This window comes from Odocoileus virginianus, chromosome 26 (genome assembly GCF_023699985.2).
Source record: "Odocoileus virginianus isolate 20LAN1187 ecotype Illinois chromosome 26, Ovbor_1.2, whole genome shotgun sequence".
NCBI classification, from domain to species: Eukaryota; Metazoa; Chordata; class Mammalia; order Artiodactyla; family Cervidae; genus Odocoileus; species Odocoileus virginianus.
Genome location: NC_069699.1, coordinates 23,780,828 through 23,791,968, shown reverse-complemented (window position 1 = coordinate 23,791,968; position 11,141 = coordinate 23,780,828). Strand labels below are relative to the sequence as shown.

General features: G+C 36.8%; 1 non-coding gene across 1 annotated transcript; it reads left to right on the top strand.

The window, feature by feature from the left end:
- The first annotated feature begins 10,608 nt into the window (after positions 1–10,608).
- On the top strand, positions 10,609–10,715 carry LOC139031342 (U6 spliceosomal RNA). The gene has a single exon (XR_011483816.1). It is a non-coding gene; the product is annotated as a U6 spliceosomal RNA (small nuclear RNA).
- The last annotated feature ends 426 nt before the right edge of the window (positions 10,716–11,141 follow it).

The following is an 11,141-nucleotide window of genomic DNA, read 5'->3' as shown; positions in this document are numbered from 1 at the left end:
ACAGAGGAGCCTGGCAAGCTACAGTCCATGGGGTTTCAAAGAGTCGGACACTACTGAGCACACACACACACGCAAAATTTCAAGAGTAAAAACATTAAATGAACAGATGGCAGAAAGATACAGTTTTGAGGTAACCAGTGGGCAGTTCAGGACGGAAGGTGGATGTGAAAAATGATGGCAGGTTTCCGAATGAGTAAACATTAAAATAAAAGGTTTTTTTATCTTTATTTTTTTAAGTACCAAATGCTATTGTAAAAATCTGAATGACACATCTGTAGAAGAGATTCTCATGTTTTTCAAAGTATACTCCATTGCAAAGTAGTCCTAAAATATTCTCAAGTAATATCACAGTTCAATGGTTAAATACCTTTGTAAAATGTGCAGGTCACCTTTCTTATTTGGAGTTACAATGCACATCAACAAATGAGATGTTTTAAGAAACTCCTGCAGAGGAAATCTGCTAACCTAGTGGGTCCAAAATTATCTGGTCATATATTCCTTTTCTGGGCAACACCTACAAACATCCCCAGAACTGATAATCCAAGGAACACACTTTGGAATAGAGTGGTGGGATTTACATGGATTTACCCTAAAAAAGCAAAAAAAAAAAGTAAAGGCAAACAAAATGTCTTAGTTGCCAGGCTCATCAATGTTTTTATATCACATACTTCACTTGGGAAATTAAAATCATGTGGTTATAGAATGCCCTAAAACCTTTCTCCCTGTCCTTAACTTTCCTATTATATGACTCAGGTGAACAAGATACGATAAAGCAGGTGAGATGATAAAGTGTGTGTGTTCACGCTAAATCACTTCAGTCATGTCCAACTCTTTGAGATCCTATGGACATAACCCACCAGGTTCCTCTGTCCTTGGGATTCTTCAGGCAAGAATACTGGAGTGGGTTACGATGCCCTCCTCCAGGAAATTTTCCCAGCGCAGGGATCCAGGGATCCAATCCGCGTCTCTTTATGTCTCCTGCATTGGCAGGTTGGTTCTTTACCACTAGTGCCACCTGGGAAGCCTGGGATGATAGTAAGGTATTTTATTTATAAGTGTAAAAAAATGATTGTTACACAGCAATGTGAGTGTACTTAATGCCACAGAACTGTACACTTAAAATAGTTTAAATGATCAGTTTTATTTTATGTAATTTTAAGAATGAACTCAGAGAAAGAAAGAAGGGGAGAAAGAATGAAAAAGAAAGAAGGGAGGGAAGGAAGGAAGGAAAGAAGGAAGGAGCATACTTAGTGGGGGAGGGAAGGAGAGTAAGTAGTTTTTGGTAGCAGTCCCTCCAAAACAGTATTTTCAAGGTGGTACAGTCTCCCTATAAGAGGAAAGAAGCAGTGTTCCAAAATACAGAAATAAATGTCTCCACTTATCACAACTGAAAACTTAAGTGTTTTTCTTTGATGCACATCATATACCATAAGTTTTTGGTAAATTATCTTTGCCTTCATTAATTTTTTTAATGAAGCTTGCCTAACTCTTTACCTTCTTTTTTCCTTTCTTTAGACAATTCTTTTATTTTACAAAGAGAAAGATCAATAAGTAAGTCATCTTTGGCTTGTCAGAGCTTTGACAAAGGGAAGATTGCCTTTCACAGTGGAACCATTTTCCATTTTGTCATATGCTACTATTGCCTCAAATTAAAATGTACTTTTTTCTTGTTGCTTTTTAATGGAAACTTTTGTAGTTTAGAGATTTTTACAAGTTGGAGATTTTTCTCTCTTGCTACAACCTCATTTGAAGGTTGTGTTGCATTTTAAAATGTTTTATTACTGTCAGAAGATTAAACCGTTAAGAGATTTCTAAGCTACTGGAACTTCAAGGATGTTGTTGACAGGTTTAAAACATTTTTTTTTTCAGCAATGATTATTTTTATTGACTAATTAAAGTTAAATAAATTACAACCAAAAAAGATACTTTCACCATGATCCATTCGTTGCTCAGAAGAGCTTAGAATCTGTGGTTACAGGTTGGAAATTATGGTTTTAATGATGTGGTTCACCAGGTCCTAGCAGCTGCATGAGAATTGAAAAGCTCAGTCCTGAACTTCTCCTTTAGATCGTCTGTGATCATCTGCTGCTGCTGCTGCTGAGTCGCTTCAGTCGTGTCTGACTCTGTGTGACCCCATAGACAGAAGCCCACCAGGCTCCCCCGTCCCTGGGATTCTCCAGGCAAGAACACTGGAGTGGGTTGCCATTTCCTTCTCCTAAAACATTTTTAAGGGCTTCCTTGGTGGCTCGATGGTAAAGAATCCACCTGCCATTGCAGGAGACACAGGTTCCATCCCTGATCCAGGAAGATCCCACATGCCTCGGGCCAACTAAACCTGTGTGTCCCAGCTGCTGAGTCTGTGCTCTAGGGCCCAGAAGCGGCAGCGACTGAGCTCACTAACCCGCGCCCCCTAGAGCCTGTGCTCTGCAACCAGAGAGGAGCCCCCACTCACCAAAACTAGAGAAAGCCCGGGCAACATGAAGACTCAGCACGGCTAAAAATAAATAAACGAAAACAAACGTTAAAAAATAATTTTTTAAAAAATTTAACTGACCTCTGACACCCAGTTTGAGTGAGGCAGAAAGAGGGTTATATAATTGAGTAGTATGACAGAAAAGCTCTATTTGTCTCAAAAATCAAACTTTAAAATAGAAAATCATTGAAATATTTTAGAATGATAATTAACCTTATTGTAATAAAGACATTGCATGAAATCATTGTGCAGTTTTTCTGAGTGTGAAAGAATTGATAAACTTGCATATATGTTTTGAGTAAGTTTTTAGTTTATGAATCCAAGTATAATTAACAGCAAAAGAAAGAGGAGAAAATAGTCACATAGTTTAGAAAAAAATTTCCTTTATTCTCCTCCCAGGAATATTGCTATATTGCTTGATTCAATCTTGAATAAAAATATATAAATTTGATCATATGACAGCATCATTCCCCAGAGGACTTTCCTTCTGTTGCAAATAGCTTCCATGTTTTAATCCTTATCTTTGGATGGTGATATGTCTTCACTAAGAGCAAAGAGCTAGCATGTTTTTTGGTATATTCTAGTCTCAGCAACCTGTAGAGAGGATTTAGAGATTTGGAGTTAGACATTTAGTTACTGGCCATGAAAGTCTGGGCATACTATTCAACTGAAATCTCAGTTTCCTCATTTTTTTCCTTAAGTGAAAAAAAAAATCACAATCATGCTTAGTAGGCAGTTTAACATTTAATTTTCTTAGAAAGTAGATGCTATTGGAAAGCACTAACCATTATTATTACTTATTCATTCACTCATCTGAAAAATATTTTTGGACATAGGGCTTCTTCAGGATACACAGGATACATCAGTAAACAAGAAAGATAAAGATTCCCACTTTCACTGGGCTTGTAAGTATAATAGGAAAGTAATAAACAAATTTAATTTCTAAATGAACTACATGCAATATTAAAATGTGATAAGTGCTATGACAGTGAAAATATGAGTGGTAATTGCTCAGTCATATCTGACTTTTTGTGACTCCATGAACTGTAGCCTGCCAGGCTTCTCTGTCCATGGGATTCTCCAAACAAGAATACTGGAGTAGGTTACCATTCCCTTCTCCAGGGGATCTTCCCCACCCAGGGATCAAACCCAGCTCTCCTGCATTGCGGACAGATTCTTTACCATCTGATCCATCAGATGGTATAGGAAAAAGAAAAGAACAGAGAAAAATAATAGAAATGCTAAGGGCTAGAGGTAGCAACTAGTAGCACAATTAAATAAGGTGCTCCTATAGGTCTCTTTAAGATGAGATGTGAGCAAAGACTTAAAGGAAGAAAGAAAATGGGAAGAATGTTCCAGGCAGAGAAAATGGTACAGCAAACTCCACCATAGATATACACATGTGTGACCTTTTGAGGATAGCAAGAAGACCAGTGTGACTGGGCTGGAGAGACAGAGGGAGAGAGGTGGAGATGAGGTCAGAAAAGAAGGTGTGGGTAGACACAGGGATGGATCTTGAGCTTCTTTTAAGAATGTGAGAACGTACTTAATGAAATAGTGAGCCTGTAGAATCCCAAACAAAAGAATGACATTATTCTAAATTGTTTAGCTAATTATTTATTTTAGATCAAAAAATAATATCTCTGGTCCAACAGCCTGCCAGTCAGTCATTCAGCCAACAAATATTAACTGAGCATATTTATAGACATTGTGAAATGGGGAATGGACAAATGTTTGATAAAATAGGCACAATTGGCTCAATCTTTTGAAACAACAAGAAGAAAAACAAAAATACCCAGGAAAAAATTCTCAGTATTTATATTTTCTGAATGATCCAAATAAGTAGCACTATAAACATAGTTTAGAGGGCTCCACATACAATGTATTTCATTCCCTTTTATAATGTTCTATTACTGCACATTAGATGAGATTACTTTTTCTCAAACCTTCCTTTATTTTGAAAGTTAAGTTTAATTGTATCAGGTTTATCACTAATTAAGGTTAACAGATTTTTTATACTTAGAGTACAAAGCATTTTAATTTTCAAAACAAGGAGAGTAATGAAAATATTTGTGTCATGCTAAATTCTTCATAATATTAAACTGCTAATTAGTAACTCCTCATCAATATTTTTAATGTAAATACAACTAAGCAAGTTTTTTTTCATCTTTCTCTTATATTTCATCTTATCTGAAAGAGAAGATGCATGATAGAGCTGAAATAATATGGGACAAGTTTTTTTTTTTAATTTCTCTGAGTCATTCCTCATCTTTTCTTAAAAAAATAATACTGATTTTATAAGAATTAGTTCAGATAAGTTTTATAATGTTCTAGCCCTATGCTGGTAAATGTTAGATTCCTAGTAAATATTTGTGGAATTATTTATTTTAGCTAAAATAATTTTTCATCCACCTGCTTAAAGTGAACCCTTCTATCTCTCTTTATGCTATTTCCCTTTTCAGCCCTTTTCATTATTTTCTATTCCCATCCTTTAGCACACCTTCTATTAAATCCTTCACCTTTAAATATTTTCAGGATCCACTGTCTCAATAATTTTAACAATATTTTGCTTGATTAATTAACTCTACCTCCTATAACCTAACCCATCATTCATATCATTTCATATCACTTACCTGTTGGCTTTATGGTTCAAATGGCTTCCAATATCCAAGATGATAAAAGGCATTTGACCTTATGAGAAAATTGTGATAATTTCTTAGTACCAAGAATTAAAGAGTCTAAGTTTCTTTCTAGCCTCAGGGAGATGGAGCCCTTTGATCAAATTGTCATATATGATGTATGACACTGAGAACAAACCCAAGGAATGATGGGTGTTTGAATGAAATGATGTGGCAATATAAATTCCTCAGGTGTAAGAAATGAACCACTCTGGTGGGTAATGTTGATAATGAAGGAGCCTCTGCTCATGCATATGGGAAATCTCTGTACCAATTCATCAATTTTGCTATGAACCTTGAAGTGCTCTAAATAAACTCTTCAAAAATGTGATGCCTAGTGGAAGAGTGGGTGACTTCTGAGGTAGCATTAGTGGTAAAGAACTCACCTGCCAGTGTAGAAGTAAGAGACGCAGGTTCAATCCCTGGGTCAGGAAGATCCCTTGACGAGGGCATGGCCACCCACTTCAGTATTCTTGTTGGAGAATCCCATGCACTGAGGAGCCTGGTGGGCTACAGTCCACAGGGCGGCATAGAGAGTGACTTAACAGGCAGGCATGCAGGGAAGCGCAGGTTGAGGCTCACATTCTGAATAACTGTGCACCCTCACCTTTCTGGTCAAATCCAGACTACTCAGCCTATTTTGAAAACCTTTAATAGTTGGTCACTATGTTCCTTATCCAAATTTGGACCTCTTTCATATCTTTTGCCCCCAAGTAAAATCCCTCATCTTGTCCTTGAAACACATGTTAAGTTCATGTACATGTCCACTTACACTGTGTTCTTCCACTTGTCTGTTGTGGACGGAAGAGTCTTTGTTGTCTTCTCCATCCATCTTTCCCAGTTGATGCAGTGATAAAGAATCTGCCTGCCAATGCAGGAGACTCAAGTGATGCATGTTCGACCCCTGTGTTGGGAAGATCCCCTGGAGAAGGAAATGGCACTCCACTCCAGTATTCTTGCCTAGATAATTCTGTGGACAGAGGAACCTGATGGGCTACAGTCCATGGGGCGCAAAGAGTCAGACAGGACTGAGCAACTAACACAACACAGCAACCATAGTTCCAACTCCAGTCTTGATGGACCAGCTCAAATTTGACCTCTTTTAAAATGCCTATTTTCCCTGCTGGCTCAGAGGTTAAAGTGTCTGCCTGCAATGCAGGAGACCTGGGTTCCATCCCTAGGTCGGGAAGATCCCCTGGAGAAGGAAATGGCAACCCACTCCAGTATTCTTGCCTGGGAATCCCATGGACGGAGGAGCCTGGTGGGCTACAGTCCCTGGGGTCACAAAGAGTCGGACACGACTGAGCGACTTCACACTAAAATGCTTATTTTCACTGCTATAGTTTATATTTCTCTCTCCCTTTTCCAGGCTATTATGGTAATTATTAAACTTTGTTTTTTGGAAGATTTAATGACAGTATTTTTATGTCATCTATTGATAATATATGTGTATTATACTCCCCAGGGCAATGGACAATGCTGTAGTTTCAGAGCCCTGACAGAGAACGGGATGAGGATAAAATGATTACTTGCAAATGGTGATCATTTGCAAGAAGTATGTGCTGATCATTTTCAATGTAATGCAACTAGACTATGTGCCCTCTTACAATGTAGGGAAAGTTTCACACTTTGAAAATACATCCATAGAAACTATTCGTTTGCAAAATGAGCTAGCAAAGTAAAAGAATGTGAGAAGTAATAGTATATAAGTCATAGCTTTGAGATCTTAAGATTTTAGCCTCCCCCTAATGCAAATATCTCAAAAATAACTTAAGCAAAGAAAATAGGAACATTGAGTGACATGGTGTGGTTGAATACATCTTTTGATTTAGCTTGTCTGTTTTGCTTTATTCTATAATATATTTTTCCTCTGTCTTTTCACATCACTGACTTTTAGTTTAATGGTTTTCAAAGTGTGTGATGGGGCTTTAGAAGTGAATACAGGCAGACAAAAAGTTTCTCCATGTGTTTGTCCCGTGCCTATATTTTACACAAGGTCAATAACAGGCTTCAGTGTTTTTACAATTACCAAGAGGATGAGATTTGTTATTGTGTGCAGATAGATGTGCTGATGCCTCCATTATTTATGGGATGAGATGAAAGTCATGCAGCCTTCTGAGACCAAAGGCAGGTGTATGTTTTATATCTATATTTTTGATGAGTTCTTTCATAGACATTGTACCTTCCATAGACCAGTGACTACCTAATGTAAATTTCAGGTGGAGTAAAGCTGTCCACATTTAGTATTTTTTATGACTTACATTTATGGAGCTAGGGAACAAACATCTCACTTTGGAAAACTGTATGTAGCAGGTAGATTGGAATGGTTTGTTTTAGTTTATATTAGTTTAGCTTCTAGCATTTATGTTAGAGAAAAATGACCCAAACTTGGGGCTCATCTCTAAAGTAATTTTAAGAGCTCATCAGTTCAGTTCAGTCGCTCAGTCATGTCCAACTCTTTGCAACCCCATGGACTGCAGCACGCCAGGCCTCTCAGTTTATCAACAACTCCCAGAGTTTACCCAAACTCATGTCCATTGAGTCTGTGATGCCATCCAACCATCTCATCCTCTGTTGTCCCCTTCTCCTCCTGCCCCCAATCCCTCCAAGCATCAGGGTCTTTTCCAGTGAGTCAGCTCTTCGCATGAGGTGGCCAAAGTGTTGGAGTTTCAGCTTCAGCATCAGTCCTTCCAGTGAACACCCAGGACTGATCTCCTTTAGGATGGACTGGTTGGACCTCCTTGCAGTCCAAGGGACTCGCAAGAGTCTTCTCCAAAACCACAGTTCAAAAGCATCAATTCTTTGTCACTCAGCCTTCTTTACAATCCAACTCTCACTTATACATGGAAGAAAAATGTATCTCAATGATTAAAGTGTTTCTGAAATACTTTAAAATAGAAAATATAGTTTCCTGGGTTTAGAAACTAGTGAAGTAGTTTTACAGTAAGCAAAATACATTGTCAAGTATACAATCATATTTTTGACTATCAGCAGAAACTTAATCCCTTTTCTTCCTTGTAGTACATTTGGGTTTAGGCATGACCATGGAACAAACAAAGATTATTTGCCTTCACTGGGACTGGGTCTGCATTCTTAATTGTATGATCTGTTGTCTAATTGAGAATTATGTCTCCCATGTTAATGAAACTCATTTTTTTCATTTGAAAAATGAGAGAGTAATGTTCAGTTGTGCACCTCAATTATTTTTTTTTCAGTTTCTATCATTTTAGCATTGCATAAATACATTTTAGCATGGATCAAATAGGCTTTTTATAAACTCATCAAGAAGTTAGGGGTTATAATTATATTTTCCCTCTAAATAATATTTTACTAATTTAATCTCCTAAAACAGGTACCATAACATGCAGACATTATTTTTAAACAAATAATTACAGATTAGTAAATTAGTTTGGGAATGGTTATCTCTAGCAGATGAGAATGGAAATATCAGGAAGGGTGAAGGGAGATTTTATTTTTCTGTAATGTTTACATATTATGACAATGATAATGAGTCATAACTTTAAAAAAATCAGGTAATAAAAAACAAAAGAAATATAATTCACCCCCAATGTTGGCATGATTGTATGGAAAAGGGCATTTTCAGAAAATATTGACAATAATGCAAGATATTGTAATTTTTCTGGGACCAAATTTCATGATATATACCAGAAAAGCTAAAAACAGTTCTATTGCTTGAATAATTCAACATTTAGAAATTTATCCTAAAGCAATAGTTTATATTTAATGATGAAATTCAGGCATTTCCTTTGAAATCAGGAAGAAATTATTGCCCATTAATACTGCTTGCAGTCAACTTTTTATTATATGTCCTAGGCAGTGCAGTAAGATACAAAACAGGCATAAGAAGCAGCTAGATTGGAAAGAAAGAAACAAAATCTTAATTATAGCTCATATGATTATCTTCATAAAAATGTATGAAAATCCACAGTTAAACTATTGGAAATAATAAAAGATTTTATCAGTGTCGGTGGATGTTAGTAAGCATTTCTACATATCACCAATCAGAAAATATAATTTAAAGATAACCAGAGCTGTCCCCTAGAACTGTGCACATAAGTACCTTCATTACCACAATATTTAGATTCAAAATAATCAAGAAAAGCCTAAATGCAAAGTATTAGGAAAATAGTGTAATAAATAAAGATATAGTCCAATAGTGTCATGTTGTTTCAGCCAGGGACCCTGAAGAAAACAGATAGTTTTCACAAGTTAAAGCTATTTGAAGAGGGGCTAATAAAGGTGTGGGAAAGTAAACCATGAGGAATCCAACAATGGAATGGGGAGGAAGCAATAAATGGGAATCTGGAGGGAGAGAAAGTCTCTGATGAGAGCAGTCAATCAGAGCTGATCCAGCAAGGAGAGACAAGTGGAATAAAATTCCACGAGCTCTGGCTTTGTTATTTGCTGTCCTTCCCTCTGAATCCAGAGGTTAAGGAAACTGTTTTATCTCTTCAGAGATTAGCCTCAGAGAAAGAAATCTATGTAGGAAGATGTGACACACAGTTAGAGGATCAAATGGGAAATGCAATACAGTCTTCAAAGTTTATATATTAAAAAAAGTGACTTAGTGAATACAGATATGTTCCCTCTCCATATAGTAAAAAATAAATAAAACAACTCTACATTTAATATGATACACACATTCTTCCTCAAACAATCTTGAAGAAAATCAGCAACTATGTTTATGGTTTCCGCTTTGTTGTTGTTTAGTCTATAAGCAATGTCCGACTCTTTGCGACCTATGGACTCTACCCCGCCAGGTTCCTCTGTCCATGGGACTTCCCAGGCAAGAATACTGGAGTGGATTGTCACTTCCTTCTCCAGGGGATCTTCCTGACCCAGGAATCGAACCTTCCTTTCCTGCTTTGATGGATGGATTCTTTACCATTGGGCCACCAGGGAAACCCCATGGGTTCAGCTTAAGATTGTCTTGGAGATGACTTTTAATATTTGATATACTTCTCTTTACTTCTGTATTTTCAATCATTCTACAAGGAATAAATACCCCACTCTGAGTCAGAACAAGAGATTACTGTTTTTGTAAAATTATTATCTCTTAACTTGCTTTTCCTTTTATTCTTTTCTGACTAGTTAAAGGGCTAAAAGGAAGTTATGAATTTTTAGTCTTTTAATTTTTTCTAGGAAAAAAGAATCATCTAAGAAACAATTTTTTAATGTAATAAGTACCCGACTCTTATGGACTATCTAGTCCATGGAATTCCCCAGGCTAGAGTACTGTAGTGGGTAGCCTTTCCCCTTCACCAGGGGATCTTCCCAACCCAGGGATCAAATCCAGGTCTCCCGCATTGCAGATGGGTTCTTTACCAACTGCTATCAGGGAAACCCTTAAGTACCCCCTAGAGACTGTTTTCAAGACGGACATTGAGATCTTTGACTCTGTTCTGAAAGAATAGTGGAGTTTAAAAATAATTTCATGTGCTTACTTCGGCAGCACATATACTAAAATTGAAACGATACAGAGAAGATTAGCATGGCCCTTGCGCAAGGATGACACGCAAATTCGTGAAGCGTTCCATATTTAAATAAATAAATAAAATTTCATTTCTAACCCATCGCAGTTTACTCCAAATCAAATAAGATGTAGGAGAGGAAATACCAGGCAATTTGAATAGATATCAGACAACAGTTGTATCTGCTGATGTTGACCCTTTTATCACAAGAAATGTGGCTTTTAAAATTTTCCCCCAATACTTTTTGGCTTAAAGACTACTTTGTCAGATAATAGTATTGCTGCATCAATTTTCTTTTAATTAATGTTTTACATCATTTACTTTTTTATATCTTCTCAGTTTCAGTGCATCCATGTCCTCATATTTAGATTGCATGTAATTTGTTTTATTATCCAAACTGGCAATCTTTGCCATCTATCAGGAGTATTTATTTTGTTTACTTTAATTAATCACTGTTCTACTTGGTGTCATTTCCTGTTCCGTTCATCCCACTATATT